At 38.4% G+C, this 17,863-nt stretch overlaps 1 pseudogene; it reads left to right on the plus strand.

Moving 5' to 3' along the window:
• Positions 1-4,307: 4,307 nt before the first annotated feature.
• LOC102429198 lies at positions 4,308-5,521 on the plus strand (annotated as a pseudogene).
• Positions 5,522-17,863: the final 12,342 nt, after the last annotated feature.

Here is a 17,863-nt window from a genome sequence, read left to right on the forward strand (position 1 = left end):
TCCTTGAGGTTTCTTTCTCTCTCTCCCTCTCCCTTCCTCTCTGAAATCAATAAAAAAATTATTTTAAAATAATAATAATAATAATAGTTTGAGGTCTTTTTTAAGACTCATACATTACATAAAAATTCACCTATATTTTTTCTATTACATATTTTAGAAATAATTTTTATATAAAGTCTTCAATAAACATGAATTTTGATATATGGGAAGAAGTAAAAAATTATTTTTCTGAATAACTATTTTCTTGAAAAATATTTCTTTAATAATCCATTGTCTTCTATTATTGGAGATGTCACCTTTATCATACACCAAATACATAAATATACTAGTTTTTAATTTTTGTTTTCTATATGCTTCCACTTGTCTATTTCAACTTATCTATCAAGCTATTCTTCGACCTCTTAATGTATTCTTTTTTTTAATCATTAATTTCTTTATTGATTAAGGTATTACACAGATACTGCTGTTTTATAGGCAATGATAAAAAAAACTTCCTTATTTCTTATAGCCATTTGAGAATCTTATGGAAATTTTAGATTCTTTAACTGGAAAACTGCAGATATGCACATACACAAAATTGTTTTCATTCAGTCTGCTACAATTGCCCATCCCTGAGACCTATATAAGGGTTTCATTTTTGCACATCATTCATGAATTTAATTCCTGAGTATTTTATTACTTAGGCTGTTATTGTAAATGAGCTCTCTTTCTATTTCATTTTGTTATAGTTGTTTGTTGATAACATATGGGAAAGCTGCTGACTTTTTAAAACAATTCATTTTATCTAACCACCTTTATGAATTCTTTTAAATCTAATTGTTTTCATTTTAAATCCTTTGTGTTCTACATAAGTAATCAAATCACCTGCATTGAATATAATATTGCCTTCTCTTTTCCAGTATTTAAATGATATATATCATATTAGAATAAATAATTCTTAATAAAAACAGATAATATACTTCTATTTGTATTCTTTTTTTTAATGCACAAGTTTATGAGAATGCAACTAGAGTTTCACCTGGCTATATGTCCAAGATAAAAAAATATTTACTCTGTCAGTTTCCTTCTGTTCTTCATCAGTTTTTCTTCTATTCCCAATTTACTAACCATAAATACCTTTTTAAACTTTTATCAAGATATAATTCACTACTATAAAATTCACCCTTTTCAATTTAATGTACAATTTAATGGTTTTTAGTATATTCCAAAATTTATGCAACTATTACCATTATCTAATTCCAAAACATTTCAGCATTCCAAAAAAGAAACCATTTCAGCACTGCCAATTCCCCATTTTCCTCAGGCCTAGCTAATCACTAATCTACTTTCTGTCTCTATGAATTTGCCTATTCTGTACCTTTCATGTAAATACTGCTTATGAAATGCAACACATTATTTCCAACTCTAGAGTTATTTTGGAATACTGATTTTTCTCCATTTTATATTAGCTGTTAATTTTGTACTGCTAGATGAATGATCAGTTTTATAAGTATGCCTCTATGTCTTAAATCTTTAATGAATTTCAAACAGAAATGTGCCAATTATTTGTATAACTTCTATGTAGGGATATTTTGTTCCATTGATATAAAAGCTATATATTTACTCTCATCTTCAGAGTCATCTTGTCTGCATGTCTCTATTTTGCCTTCAAGTATGTCCTAAAAAAACTGTTGGGAAATTGGCTAAAAGCATGATACACTGTTTCTGCTTTACCTGCCAAACTTTACCACATGCTGAATAAAGAGGACCGTATGAAACGACACACCCCACGCTCCAATAAAGAAATGACAGAAGATCCTCACAAACATGAAGGGCTTTTTGACTAAGTTTATTCTAAGTCACCACATACTAACTCCTACTAATCAAGGCACCCCTTTCTGTATGTGAATAAACCACCCCTTTCACAACAAAATCCAGACTCCTCTCTACTCTAGTCAAATAACACAATTTTCAGGGGGAAAAAACACACTTTTTAAAAAGTGAAATTGTTATTTTCCTTCCTCTAAATTCTGTAACATTTCCTTTTCCATGATACCTGAAAAATTATAGACAATGTGGCAATTACTAAATCCTCACTTTAGTGTCTGCTTGTAAACACTACAGCCTAGTGGAGAAATGGTGAAAGGGGCATCAGTAGAATTCACATCAATGTGATTCTTTTTTTTTTAATTTTCAAGTAAAATTTATTTTTTAATTGTAGTTGTCATACAATATTATATTAGTTTTAGGTGTACAACCCAGTGGTTAGACAGTTATATAACTTACAAAGCGATCACTCCGATAAATCTAGTACCCATCTGACACCATACATGCTTATTACAATATTGTTGACTATAAATATTTAAAGAAGAACTAACACCTCTACTCCTCAAACTATTAAAAAAAATTCAAGAAGAAGGAACACTTCCAAACTCTATGAGGCCAGGATCACCCTAATCCCAAAACCAGATAACGACATGACAAAGAAAGAGAACTACAGGCCAATATCCCTGATGAACATAGAGGCTAAAATCCTCAACAAAATTTTAGCAAATCAGATCCAGCAGTACATTAAAAAGATCGTACACTATGACCAAGTAGGATTTACTCCGGGGATGCAAGGCTGGTATCATATTCACAAATCAATAAATGTGATACATCACATAAACAGACTGCAAGACAAAAATCACATAATCATATAAATTGATGCAGCAAAAGCATTTGACAAAATCCAACACCCTTTCTTGTTAAAAACTCTCAGCAAAGTGGGAATAGAGGGAACATACTTCAACATATAAAGGCCATATACGACAAACCTACCGTCAACATCACACTCAATGGGCATAAACTAAAGCCATTTCCCTCCAGAACAGGAACAAGACAGGGATGCCCTCTTTCACTACTCTTATTCAACATAGTTCTGGAAGCCCTGGCCATAGCGATCAATATGATTCTTGAGCTACAGTTCATATACCATGACATACTGAATTTTATGATAATCATTAATTTAACTTATTATTCCTCCTCCAAATATTTGATCAATATAAATTATCATGAAAGATGAAGAGTCATGGGCTCTGTAGAGGGGCCCAAGGAATGGTCCCATGGAGCACTCGGTCTTTAGGACCCCTCCCTGCCAATGGAGACTGACCGACCCACTTCGGGGCTAGGGCTGGACCTGGCCACAGTCCAGGGCCGAGGGTGGGTGGGAAACTGAGGTTGCTCTATCCACCAAGCTGTCCCCAAAGCTCAGCTCCTCGGGGTCTCCCGCACTGTCAGCTGCACCCTGACATTCAGACAGAGCTGCCTCCCCCGCAGGGAGGCCACAGCCCCCGAAGCCACCATCCTCTGGAACCTGTCTCTTTCTAACACCCTCTTGCACAAGGGTTCGACCTCCCAGCCCACCAGAGCTCTGGCCTCCTGCGATGGGTATAGGTACGTGCAGAGGATAGTTTACAGCAAAACAAAATTGGAATCACTTAGGTTGGCGACGCCATGGAGTTCGCTGAAGCAGGCGTAGTAAAGGAAAACAAACCTTAGCCTTTCCTCACAGAAACTGCAGGAATTTACATTTCTCTCAGAATTCAGCAGAGGACACCAGCCGCCCCAGGGCGCCAAGTCTGCTCATGACATCTCTGAGCTCAAGCCTTTGCTCCCCTGACCGAGCCACCCTGAGCCAAGTAAGAAGACGAACCCCCACAACCAATCGAAGTAGCCAGACAACCTCCGCACTTGCTCCATTGAACCCTTTTAGACTGTAAAGCAACTCAGAACTCATTTCTCCCGTGGCCTTGGTGGTTCTGGCTTGCAGGTGGAAGCCCTTGTAATGAAGTCATCTTCCTGCTTTCTTTTCCTCTGCGTGTAGTGTAGTTTTTTGACAATATACCCCTGCGCACACAGGCGCCCGCACAAGGGGCCGCACTGAATGGCGTAACCCACACCCAATAAAGATGTGACCGAGCCCAGCCAGATGCGGCTCAGTGGTTGAGCGCTGACCCAGGAAACAAGAGTCACCAGGTTCCATTCCTGGTCAGGGCATATGCCCTGGTCGTGGGCTTGATCCCCAGAAGGTGGCATGCAGGAGGCAGCCAATCAATGATGCTCTCTCATCATTGATGTTTCTATCTCCCTCTCCCTCTCCCTTCCTCTCTGAAATCAATAGATATCTATATCATGTGACAGAAACCCTTAAAAAAAAAAAGGAAGATTGGCTGAGGGCAGAGCCCACCCCATGCTGTCCCTTAGGCTGGGGAAAGCCACATGCCATGGAACTCTCTCATGATAAGTAGGAAGTAACTCCCTTATGCAAAGCAGGAGCACCTGAGGCCATGGCAGGGAGAAAGCTAGGACTCAAAAGAATAAGGCCATATCCCACCACCCAGGGGCACATAAGGCTCACAGGTGATGCTCGAATTGGGTTTGTGGATTTTCATCTGTGGGGAAGTCAACACTAGCCAGTCACCTGGTGGGGGTATATTCTGATATGGCAGCCATCTATGACTTCACTACTCTGACCACTGTGTCTGGTTCATCAGGTACCAAGATCCAGCTCCTGAATCTCCCAGATATCAGTGAGGATGCCAGAGATGGGAAAAGTAGAGGTTATCAAGTCATTGTAGTGACCTGAACGTATAACGTGATCTTGATTGTTCGGAATGTCCTGAAGATCTTAGGACATAAGGTCATTGAAAATGAGCTGGAATGCCTTGACACTCGCTTGAACAGCAAGCCACCTAACACTGGCTGTAAATAAAAGGATAAAGGAGGCATGAATCTCATGGCCACTTGCCCTCAGAGTGAGCTGGATGCTGAAACTGTGAAGAGCATCCTGATTGAATACTAACTTCATCATGCTGAAGTGACTCTGCAGAGTGATGCCGCATCAGATGGCCTTATTGAAGCAATGGAAGAAAACAGTGTATATCCCCAGGATGTGTATATTAAGTAAGATTGATAAGATCTCCACTGAAGAATCAGCTATCATCTATAAGGTGGCTCACTATTTACCCATTTCTGCCCATCACCACTGGACTTTTGAAGACTTGTTGGAAGATATATGGGACTATGTCAAACTAATGAAGATTTATACCAAACCCAAAGGCCAGTTAACAGATTACATAAATATTGCTAGTGGTGCTAGGGCAGTGATGGCGAACCTTTTGAGCTCCGTGTGTCAGCATTTTGAAAAACCCTAACTTAACTCTGGTGCCGTGTCACATATAGAAATTTTTTTATATTTGCAACCATAGTAAAACAAAGACTTATGTTTTTGATATTTATTTTATATATTTAAATGCCATTTAACAAAGAAAAATCAACCAAAAAAATGAGTTCACGTGTCACCTCTGACACGCGTGTCATAGGTTCGCCATCACTGCCCTAGGGCCACTGTAAAGGATTTCTGCACGAAGATTCACAAAGATTTCATCAAAGAATTTAAGTACGCTCTAGTCTGGGGTCTTTCTGTGAAACACAATTCTCAAAAGGAGTAAAAACCATTTAGTTAGAGGAGTAGAATGTCATTCAGGTTGTGGAGAAGTGACAACCACACCAGTTTTCTGCCAGGCCAACCACACCAGCTTTCCCCATGACCAGACACCCTACCCCAAGTCCTTTCTGGCTTTGGCAGCCACTGGATCAGGATTCAAGGGAGGAAGGTGGAGGTACCCAAACTTGAATTTCATTTGCCTTGTCTTGTTGTCACTTTGTATATTGAACTACTAGAGGCCTGGTGCACAAATTCGTGTACAGGTGAGGTCCCTCTGGGTGGCCTGCAGGGACTGGGTCGAAACCCACAGTCCAATGCTGCCTGCTGCTCCTACCTGCTGCTCCCACCCATCCCAGCTCCACTGTGCCTGCTGCGTGCCCAATCAGTCCCAATCAGGAGAGGCTCGTGCTGCCACAGCAGCGCTCACCAGCCATGAGCCCTGCATCTGGCGCCCTCCCAAGGGGAGTGGCCTGTGGGATCAGGCTGAAACCGGCTCTCCGACATCCCCCAAGGGGTCCTGGATTGTGAGAGGGTGCAGGCCAGGCTGAGGGACCCCACCATTACACGATCGGGCTGGACAGGGACTGCGGGAGGGTTCCAGGGCATGTCCGGCCCATCTCGCTCAGTCCTGATCAGCCAGACCCCAGTAGCAAGCTAACCTACCGGTTGGAGCATCTGCCCCCTGGTGGTCAGTGCACATCATAGTGAGCCATTGAACAGCCTTAGCATATCATTAGCATATTACGCTTTGATTGGTTGTTCAGTTGTTCTACTGTTCAGTCTATTTGCATATTACCCTTTTATTATGTAGGATATAAAGATTCAGTAAAGATTTCACAAATATCTATTCATAATTAAGGGGGCCATAAGATCACAAACATTTTTGAAATCTTGTTCAGGGCATGTGTATGCAAATCTGCAAATATGTAAACAAGGACACCTTTCACTAAGGTGAGGCTAATGAATATTTAATGAATTCTTGAGTGACATAACCTTTCAGTGACAGTGCTCTTTCTGATTTTAATGCTTGCATATAGGATACATCAGTAATTAATTATTAAAACTTGTATCTTTCATCATTTCATTAATGGGAAATAAAGACAAACCTGAATATATTCTATTACTAAAGAAAATTACAAAATACTATAACTGCCAAAGAGAAAAAATGTTGTGAAAGCTCATATAGGGCAAACTTTGTTGATTTTTCAAATGGCCTATATTTACAAAAATACATTAAGATAAATATAGCTTTATAGCAGCACAAATATTTCACATTTGGGTTATGAATATGATGGATAGGAACAGCTACAAAACAGAAAGAAAGAAATAGCCTTAAAATATTCAATTCTAGCACATGTTCATGACCTTTTGTGCCTTATGCCACATGGGGAATTATTCATTCACAGAACATTGATAATAATGTGACATACAGTCTATACACAGTGAATCAAATCATTGAGCTGGGAGGCGGAAGACTGTAATTCTCCTTTGACTCTGCCATTACCTGTGTGACCCTGGCCAATTCATTCATGCACTCAACAAAATTTTTAAAAACTTCTGTCATGTGCTATGCACTCTACCAAGAAGTTCATAAAGTTTACAGTCCAGTCATTTAACCTCTCTTCAAGTCATTTACTTTCTTAGAGTAAGACAAGACACACACACAATTTCTTTAATCTCAAGTATTCTTATTTATGAAATGGTAGGATTGGATATTTATAATATCCTATCAAAGACTCCTGAATCTTCATCAATAAAACATGTGATTTCAGCCATGCTCTCTATAATGACTGTAGGTTGTGCTGAGTTATGCATACCATGTTGCAAGATCCCCATGTGACCTCTAGCATCAATTCCTTGAGCCAATTGGCATTTTTGCTATATGCTATGCCAAATACTATCAAAATACTTGCTGAACAATGCAGGTGTCCATCCCATAAGCATAACTTCTTTAAGTTCCACTTCATAATTCAGAGAATTCCAACCAGTGTGAATGAGCTGTGGCAGGGTGTGAGGAGATAGCAATTTTCTCCAGCTTCAGGGTGGTGTGATAGGGTATGTAGGCTAGAGCACCTGGCTTGTGGTCTCCTAAATCAAGCAGCTGTTATGTACTGTCTATATACATATATCATTTTCTAGGTATGCCATGATGTAAAAGATACTGAGAAGTATTACTCAAATCAAAACTGTAAATATTACAATGTAGGTAAATAAGAATCAGAAGAAAAGTAGGTAAAGGTCTCAGTCAAGTTCTAAAAAGTCTTTTAGAGCCCCCAAACTAATTTAATATGATCTGTATAAAATTGGAGCCAATTTACATTAGACTATTTCAGACTATTTCAGAAAGTGTAAAACTATACATGAATATGACATTGAATCTAAAGTGAATGAGTTAAGCAGGCATCTTTTCTCAAAGTCTCAATTAAAGGTATGAATTCATTATGTCAGTTTGTGAGGCAGTATCCCTTTCCCATTTATTTAATACTAGAGGCCAGGTGCACGAATTCGTGCACAGGTGGGGTCCCTTGGCCTGGTTGGTGATCGGGCCGATGGGGACCAGCCAGCTGGGGGGAGGGACCACGGGAGGTTGACCGGCCATGGGAGGTTGGCTGTGGGAGCTCACTGACCACCAGGGGGCAGCTCCTCCATTGAGCATCTGCCCCTTGGTGGTCAGTGTGCATCATAGAGACTTTGTTGGGTCGACAGGTTGTAAGGGTCACTTAGGCTTTTATGTATATAGATGTTTATAAGTATCACTCACTAAAGAGACTATAAATAGCTTTTACATGTGTAAAGTTAAATAATACATATGACCAAATCTTATTTCTACTGATTATGTCATGGAACCATAAGGGATAGGTATAGTTATTTTTAAAGCTTCCTCTTTTCTCTTAAATATAAGTAAATAAGTTAAATCAAAGCCCTGATTTATAAAAGAAGTCCTGTTGATCTGACTAGCCCTTAAGTCACTCAAGCCCACCTCCCCATTCACACAGCTAAAGTATAGCTTTCATATCTGTCATCCAATCCACCTCCTTACTGTTTCCAGAATGCTTCTCTATGCTGAGCAAGACATTTTATAGGATCCCCTTTGTCTATGTAAGTGATTTCCACAGGAGAAATGCACAGGCTGCTGTCATTTCAATTTGTTTCAAAAAAAATTTGTATATTTTTGGAGTAGGTTTCTTGCCCAAGTAAATACCTCTTGGATAGCTAAATAAAGTCAGAGTTCCTTGATATGATACACAAGGTCCTTTCTGCTCTGGACTCAGCATTCTCTTTAGTCTACTCTCCTAACCTTTCCACTTTAAACAATTTTAAACTATTTGCAGTCTCCCCAATTCCAAATACTAGTACATCAAATACTGGTGTATTTGAATATGCCTTTCCTTTGCCTGTAATATCCTCTGTTTCCACTTGTCACATCCTTTAATTCCACTTCTCTGATCTTCACAAAGTTAATTACTCCATTCATGTTTTACATCTACTGTCCTTATAAAAAGTATGCTTAAAAGTATGCTTATGATGTCCATCTTATCTACTAAATAGGATCTCTCTGTGTGCAGACATTGTGGATTGTATCTTATTCAACCAGCATAAGGCCCCACATATATTAGATGCACAGTAAATATCTATTATATTAGAGGACAATGTTTCCTACAAAGTTTTTCATAATATTCTTTGAAGCTTTAGAAGTCAAATTATAATTGAGGATCCTTGTAAGATAATATGATGTCAACCGTGAAAAAATTTTTCAATTGATTACAAAACTAATAACATATTAGTTCCATGTAGTGAAAGAAGGATTTGAAGTTACAATGCCTATATTCAAAATTTCTTTTTCATTTTAACGACTATGAAACAAATGGTATACTAGGTACTGAGAATTGAAAGATAAATAATATAGGGCCCCTAGAACCTTTAGTTAAAAATGTATTTGGTTATCTATATTCATGAAGTATACCCAAACTTCACTCTAGTATATGTGCTGCCGAAGCGAGCACCCCAAACTTCACTCTAATACTCACAAAAATAAAAGGGAAAAATAATGTTTTTGATACCATAAATTACTAAGACAAATAAAAGTCAATACCAGTATCTGGAAAGAAGTAAATGTAAACTGGTAAATTTCCAATCCGGGACCCCTCAGGGGATGTTGGGCCTAAACTGGTAGTCAGACATCCCTCTCGAAATCCGGAACACTGCATGCACCAGTGACCATACTTTTCATACAGGTGAAAGGCATCTTGCTGTTGTATGGGCAGCTACATTTTTTTTGCCCTGATCATAAAAAGTAGTACAGAATATGATCCTTCTGAGGCAGTAGTAATATTTTCCCCATCTTATGGGTGGAAAACTGAAGCAGAGAGAAGTTAAGTAATTGGCTTTGTCACACAGTTATAAGTGTCAGAATCAGGGCTGACCACAAAATGTGCAAGCCAGTCCATGCAAGTCATCGCTGCAGCATCCTGTTTTTTCAGTGTTAGAGTAGCCTTGCCAGGTTTTAATTTTTAAATCTAAGAGACTGTTCCCAATATATAGGGTAAGGTCCCTAGGCCTGGCCAGAGATCAGGGCCATCTGTGGGGCGACTGGTGGGCGGGGTGATGGGGGGGCCCTGCTGGTACCCACCTTGGCTGGTAACCTGGCGCCACCCGCTGGCCGGCCCCGCCCCCCAATTGTAGCTGCTGGTCGCCTCCCTGGGGGGGGGGGGGGGGGAGACGCTCAACGTAGGAGCTGCCCCCAGTTGAAAGTCTGCCCCCTTGCCCCCTGGTGGTCAGTGCACGTTATAGCGACTGATCGTTCTGTGGTCGTTTTGCTGGTCGGTCAATTTGCATATTAGGGTTTTATTATATAGAATTAATCACCTTGGAATTATGAAAAAATGTAGATTGTGCTATAGTTGGTCTGGGCTGGTGCCTAAGACTCTTCATGTGTATAAGCTTCAGGCAATATTAACACAGCTATTTCATGGATCACTTTTTGAGTAGCAAAGCTTAAACAGTAAGGACATAATTGATTCACATAAATGGAAATCCAGAGGCATAGCATGACTGCTATACTTATACCTGTACAAAAATTGCCGGAAATTCTACTGCATACTTTCCATTTATCTTCTTGTAATTCTATGTATGTGATTATGTTACCTCCAAGGGATTCTGAGAAGACCAGTGTTTTTCATTGGGCATATTGTTTTAGCTGAGGAAATTTATGATATCTTAATAGGAAAGAGGAGGAGAATGGATGTGGGTGGGAAACTAGCAATGATGTGACAGAAATATTGGGGTGATTGCAGATTCATTCTCCAGGCCGGGGGGCAGCTTGTCTTAATAACTATTCTCATGACTCTATTCTCTCACCTCTTCTTGGCTTCTTATAAAGCAGGGTTGGTAACTCCTGCTGGCAGGCCAATAGCAGCCTTTTTTGGGTTGTTTTTTTTTTTGGCTCTTGAGCTAAAAAATTTTTTTTGGTGTTTTTAAAAGGGTTGTTCAAAAATAGAAGAAAAAAGACTATGCGATAAAGACCTACAAAACCTATTAAAATATCTAGATTGATAGATGCAAGTGAACATACCATATGATCTGGAGTTCTGTGATATTCAGAGTTAAACTGAATGTAGATGGTATGTAGAGCTACAAAACTGGATGAAAGTATCTATGGAGAAAGGGTCAGGAAGAAAGAGAAAAAGGCTAAAGTGTGTTAGCTGGGGTACACGAATGTTCACCAGAAAGTAACAGGAGAAGGAGCAGCCACTGAAGAAGTATAGTAGCAAGGAAGTTAAGAAAATAAAGAGGCTCAAGAAGGCAATATTGGTTAATTGTGTCTAATGCTGCTGAAAAATGGAGTAAGATAAAGACAGAAGAATTACCAAGAATGGGAAACATGCAATATCTTTTTCACTGATGACTGGGAAGACAGCCCATGTGGAGTTGGTTGAAGTGAGATTGAAGTCAGACATACAGACAGCAAAAATAGCTTTCTTTAATAAGGGTTGCTCTCAAATGATACCAAAATATATGGTGTAATTAAAATAGGAAGTGAGGTCAAGAAAAGAGATAGTTTTGCTTTTTCTTTTGTCTCTAGGTTGCAAGTGCTAAAGCATGTTATTATACTGATATGAATTGATACTTTAAGGATGAGTGGATGTTGGAGGATGGAGGAGTAAAGAGACTCTGGGGGCAGGAGGGGGATGGGGTTGGAGGTTTTGTAAAATAAGCCTGAGGCCCCCCAAAAAAGCTTAGTACTTTTAAAGAAGTGAAATAGCTAACCAATTTGCCTAAAAATTGGTGAGGGAAGCAGGAGACAGGAACTAAATATAGGTAGGGGCAGTGTTGTGCTTTTATGCCAGATTTCTGAATTGGCTCCCAGGGAGAAATTTAAAAATATGCACACAATTTACAAAGAATAATAACATATAAAATGCAGTTTGCTAAAAATGCCACATAGCCAATTGCTTCTCACAGAACACTTTTGTTGCTGATATTTGCTGAACTCTTATGTCCACAGCTAATCTATGGTTGCAATTAACAAACAAGCATAGCTTCAACATAATGTTGGTTGGTATTTTTATTTCCATTAGCAAGTAAGATGAAGGTGAAACAATGAAGATATATCTCTGATATCACAATTGTTGGTCAGTGGCATGAGGGACTTCTTTGTTGAATCACATAATAGTTTTCCAAATCTGAAGAATATTTACCTAATTTGTTATATATATATTTTTAAATATATATTTTATTGATTTTTTACAGAGAGGAAGGGAGAGGGATAGAAAGTTAGAAACATCGATGAGAGAAACATCAATCAGCTGCCTCCTGCACACTCCCTACTGGGGATGTGCCCGCAACCAAGGTACATGCCCTTGACCGGAATCGAACCTGGGACCCTTGAGTCCGCAGGCTGACGCTCTATCCACTGAGCCAAACCAGTTAGGGCTAATTTGTTATATATTTAAAACGTAACAGCTACATACATGATACTTTTCAATCTGCACTATTAACATCTTTTCTATCACTTTCTTAAGTTTGTACAGTCAACAGAATAGTAAGTCAAATTCTGATTAATCCTGATTTCTAGCATTTACCAATTTCTGTAAGGTAATACTCCCACCACGACCAATTTCAAGCTACTGACATGTCATCACTAAATGCGAAGTTGAGAAGAGTTGCACAGTAGCATGTCATTATGTGGTATTTTCATTATGTAGACACAACAGGTATAAGATAAGAGTAAAACTCAAAATACTAGTAAAATGTAGTCAAATAATTAGGAAGTGGTGAGTTTTGAGTGTTTAATTACCTTTGTTTCAAATCTAATGTATTTAATTTCAAGTTTATATAACACTGTAAGTTTCAAAATAATGTCTGAGTTTAACAACCAGCTCACAAAATTATTGAACGTTTAAGTCTTGCAAGCCGTTACAAACCATCTCCTTCATATAATTGTGCAGGGCCATATGGTACAGTGCCTCACAGGCCACGTTAACAATGTTTGATATCAGCCTAAGTGCAAAGGGAAGCCATAATGTGTTTTAAACATTTAAAAGTGTAGGAGGAGTGTTCTTGGAGAAATGTGTTGATCGCCTTTCTCCATTGCTGGAGTGAGTTGGGTTCTTGGAGTACCGCTGAAATAAGCATTTCTGGAGGCCCCCATGGAAGGATGGGATGTGGTAGAAAGCTTTATTTTAGTGGAATTTCATCCTTTGGTTTCCAAAGTCCCATTTCCCTTAATCTAGTCCCGGAAGATGTGCAGCACGGGATTCAGTAGAGCTAGAGGCAAGGCCAGCGTCCACAGTTTTCCTTCCATGGTGGAGCTGGGTCCGGTTTAGCATGAGGCTAGTTGCAGCCCATTAGCCCACTGTGTGTGGGGTCCACCTATCTGTGGCTGAATGCAGGAGCGTGAGATCTCCGCAAGCCAAGAGTCACGAGTGAGCAAACAAGAGAGCAAACTCCTTTGTTTAGGAGCTTAAGCATCTCAAATCTTTCCATACTTGCAGTGGCCACGCCCGCTCTGGCCAATGACCTCTTCCCAGGTGTGATGGACAGTAAGTACCTTCCCTATTTCACCCAGTCTTTCCTGGGCATGCATCTCTTCCTCCCCTGTCCAAAGCTGCACAAATGACATGCCTATACTATTTGGCCTTCTTTTTCCTCCTTTCCGGTTAGTTAATAACTGGGTCTATTACAACAGTATCAGTAGGAGCAATTAGACCCACAAGAAATATAACTAGTTTATTCAATAAAGTCTTGTTGGTTGCTTAGTACTTAGGAGAATTTAAAACTGTGGTTTGATGGCAGTTGGGAAGAACTACATTGTAATATGCCAGAATGTTTGCAATTAAATGATTTTTTAAAATCCCTTCCAGTTTAGCTATTCTGTGATTCTCCATGACTGCACCAACTGCTGGGGATATGAAAGTATAGGGCTCACAGCAGACACGCCATGAAAGAGATCTCAGATAGCTGATGCTTCAAGCTCAGTAGGTTTCGGTAGAAAGCATGCTGATCGCAATTCTGGTGAACTATTTTACAAGTCCAAAACCTGATAAGTCTGGTATTATTTAAAAATCAGTGTTGTTAAAAATAAGATGAAACCCCGGGGTTTCCAGTACTAAACTAAAAATATGAGTGGCACATATAATAAAAGGTGAAAATGAATTTTGTTTTTCATGCTATAAAGGTAATGAAAAAGTAGTTTAGGAAAGAGATGAGCTCATCATATTTGCTTGTACATACTCTTCCTATCAAAAGAAATTTTAAAAGGGAGGAGGAGAGATGAAATCGCTCCACAATGAAAAGGTAGCCTGAACAAATCTGAAATTTCACTAAATGCTTTGGCTTTGGGAAAACTAAAATTAACTGCACAATTAGAAGATGTGATTTTTACGCTTGTGATACTAGCAAACTGGTTGTTTTTCAGTGTTGCTCTAAAAAGCGATTTGATGGGAGCCAAAAGTGTCTCTTGGCTTGTGAGCCTAAGAGCATGTTTTCCCTCTCCAAGCCAAGAGAAGCTTTTCACTACGCTGCCAGTGCCAGTCGGTTAACAAGTCTAGGTAATCAAACTAAAGCTACTCTTATTAAAAGTATAGAGCTTTATTGAAAGTCTTGAAAATAACCTGAAAAAGTATACTTTGTAGGTTAAATAATATTATAAACTAGAGGCCCAGTGCACTTTAGGATGGGTGGGGTCCCTCAGCCAGTCTGCGTCCTTTAGCAGTCTGGGAGCCCTTGGGGGATGTCCAACTACTGCTGCGGAGGCGGGGGAGGCTCCTGCCACCGCCACTGTGCTTGCCAGCAGTCAGCCCGGCTTGTGGCTGAGTGGAACTCCCCCTGTGGAAAGCACTGACCAACTCAGCTCCTGAGTTGAGAGTCTGCCCCCTGGTGATCAGTGCACGTCATAGCAACTGGTCGTTCTGCCGTTTGGTCAATTTGCATATTACCCGTTTATTATATAGGAATTACAAAATGTAAGACTGGCTCCAAGATGTAAAAATATTTTTTTTAATTAGAGAAACATGCTAATTAAAGGTAAAAAAAAAATCTCAAGATAATTCAAAATGTATTTATTTCTTTCAAATTATCTTTAAAAAGTGACCATTTTACTGCAATTGTGAATAAATAATATTCTTGAGAATGTAGACTTAAATTAACTTACCTATTTTTCTTAATTTACCTATATGCTTAAGAATCTTATCTATTGCAATTGTTTCTCATTATTGGTTCATGTATAGAAAGGGCAGCATATTTAATTTATTCTTGTTAAAATATTATTATTGGTAAAAACAACACTATTAAGTATCATCATTCATTGACAAGCACCGATATCTAATGTAACATCCTAACACAGAGGAATAAAAGACTCAACTAGAAGCATAAAAACTAAAAATTGAATGAATTGATTTGCATAAAGTAATTTAATATTGAAACACCTTATTTCCAAAATTCCTTTTCTGTCCAATCCTGTATCATTAGTCAAAAAAGAATTATCAACTAATGAGATGTTGCATAGTCTTGAATATGTGATGCACCACATTACTTTCCCCACATGTAATATATTATGTAGTATGACTAGTTTTAACTATATTGACTTCTTAACCATCCGCAAAATTCTCCTGTATAGAATCTTTTTACTTGGAAGTAGAATTAATTCCCATCAATTTTCCTTAGAAGTCAGTTTTGTTTTTCAAGTCTGATTCAGAGAGAGAATGACTTTATGCACAAGTTCTTAATGAGTATGCGGCTATGAATTATCCATCTTGCTTAGAGATCATAGCCAGAGAGGAAGGTAATAATAAGAAGAATGGTAGCAAGTAGTTGTATTCACAATTTTATTTGAAGAAGGTCCTTGTCATAAGTTGTCACTAGTAAGTTGGCAGGATAATTTTCTAGTTTGTGCCTCTCTACATTAGAAAATAAAAGATCTCCACAGCATTAACAGTATTAAGTTAAAGCCTACAAAACCAGCTCACATAAAAGATAAGGATACATACTGCTTACATGATCAAATGTATTCAAAATATAATAAATTATTAAAATCTGTTATAGTCTTCCAAATCAGTAAGTTATGCATAATAATAGCAAACACCAAAAGTTTTGTTGTGCCAAGTAAAATTTTAAATCCTTGTCTTGTGAGCTGTGTTGAACCCATAGTAAATGTTCAAGAATGGTGACTATGCTGAGAAGGCGAATTTTGAACTCACCTCAAATTTATTACCAGACGTAAGTCTTTAAAAGTATCTTTTAGAAGTAAGTTTACTCTCCTTTGACCCAGCAATTTTTACTTTGATAAGCTTTCCTAAAGAAATAATTATATATGTATGCCAAGATCTATATGTAATGATTTTCATAAAAGTTTATTGGGATGAAGATAATGTTAGCAACCAACATATTAAACAGGAGGGGAATGGTTAAGTAAATCATGATTCATCGATTAAATGAAACACATGCAGCCATTAGAAAATTATGTTATAGAGTAATAATGGATGATGGGATACATTTTTCATAGTATATTGTTAATTGGTAAAATTTTTACATCTGGGATTATTAGGCTATGTACTTAATATAAATAAATAATATACTCCTGATATTATTTACATTTCTAAATTCATATACAAATTATGCACACACACAATGAAAATATATATACCTAAAATGAACAACAGTATCTGGGTGGTGATTACTTGTGTCTTTTGTTCTTTTATTTCCATTTTTTCTGCATATTTCCAATTTTTTATGTGCTATGCTTTACTTTTATAATGTTAATATCAACTGAATGATCTACTAAGAGAATGTTTTTAGACACTAATGTCTAGGAAAGGTATTTACTGAATACATTGACTTGACTTGGAATTTGAGGTCTTAAAGGATCCTAGAATCATAAATCAGAGTGATAACCAATGCTGAAATGAATGCTGGAAAGAATGACTCTGGGAATCTATAAATTCAACTTGAATTAGTTTCATAAGTCACAATTTAAGAATAACCCACTTCAAACATTTCGGGACACTAGTTCACTAAATCAAGCAGGCACTTCTTTGACAAGTGCATTTTGATATGATCTCAGTAATTGCTAATGCCTTCAAGCCTATAATTAGAGAATGTGGCCCTCCCTCCACATCCTGAATAACTGAGGGGAAATGCTAATGTAAAAAAGCAGGCAAATGGGTATGAGAATTCAAGAAGCAGATGGCTCCGGTGGTCTTCAGCAGGTGCTCATTTACATATTTTGGTCATAACCTCCCTCGCCTTTTGCCCAGTATGCCAATTATATCTGGCTTGAATGAACATTTAGACCAAAATCTGTGTGATCTAGTGAAAAATGTACAGAATGTAGAGTCTTAGGTTTGATTTATGATTCTGGCCCTTATGTACAAGCATAGTACATGTGCAGTCCTAAACATGTCCCTTAAATTTTATGGATGCCCCTTAGCTAGATTTCCTAATCACACAGAGATTGAAGAGAACTAATGGAAAAACTGGACTGGAGAGGGCTTGTATCTCACCATAAGTACTGATATTTTAAAGGCCCAAATTCTGGAAAGAAACAGAATGGTGTGATCATAGTGTGACCTTCATCCATCCTCAATTTACCTATATGCAAACTGTGTGATGAAAAAAGGGGAAAGAGAAGATAGGAGTTAAGCTAAATAGTGTTTAAGATCTTATGAAACTACAAAATACTTTAATTATCCTATATAATAAAGAGGTAATATGCAATTGACCCTCACGCCCTCACAAGATGGCTGCCTACAACCAGGCCAAAGGGCGGTTAGTGAGGGACAACCAAATGACTGAACAGCAGGTTGCATGGGGCAACCAGGCCGGCAGGGGAGGTGGCAGTTGAGGGTGACCAGGCCTGCAGGGGGGCAGTTGGGGGCAATTAAGCTGGCAGGAGGGCAA

The sequence above is a fragment of the Myotis lucifugus genome, unplaced genomic scaffold (genome assembly GCF_000147115.1).
Source record: "Myotis lucifugus unplaced genomic scaffold, Myoluc2.0 scaffold_73, whole genome shotgun sequence".
Taxonomy (NCBI): domain Eukaryota; kingdom Metazoa; phylum Chordata; class Mammalia; order Chiroptera; family Vespertilionidae; genus Myotis; species Myotis lucifugus.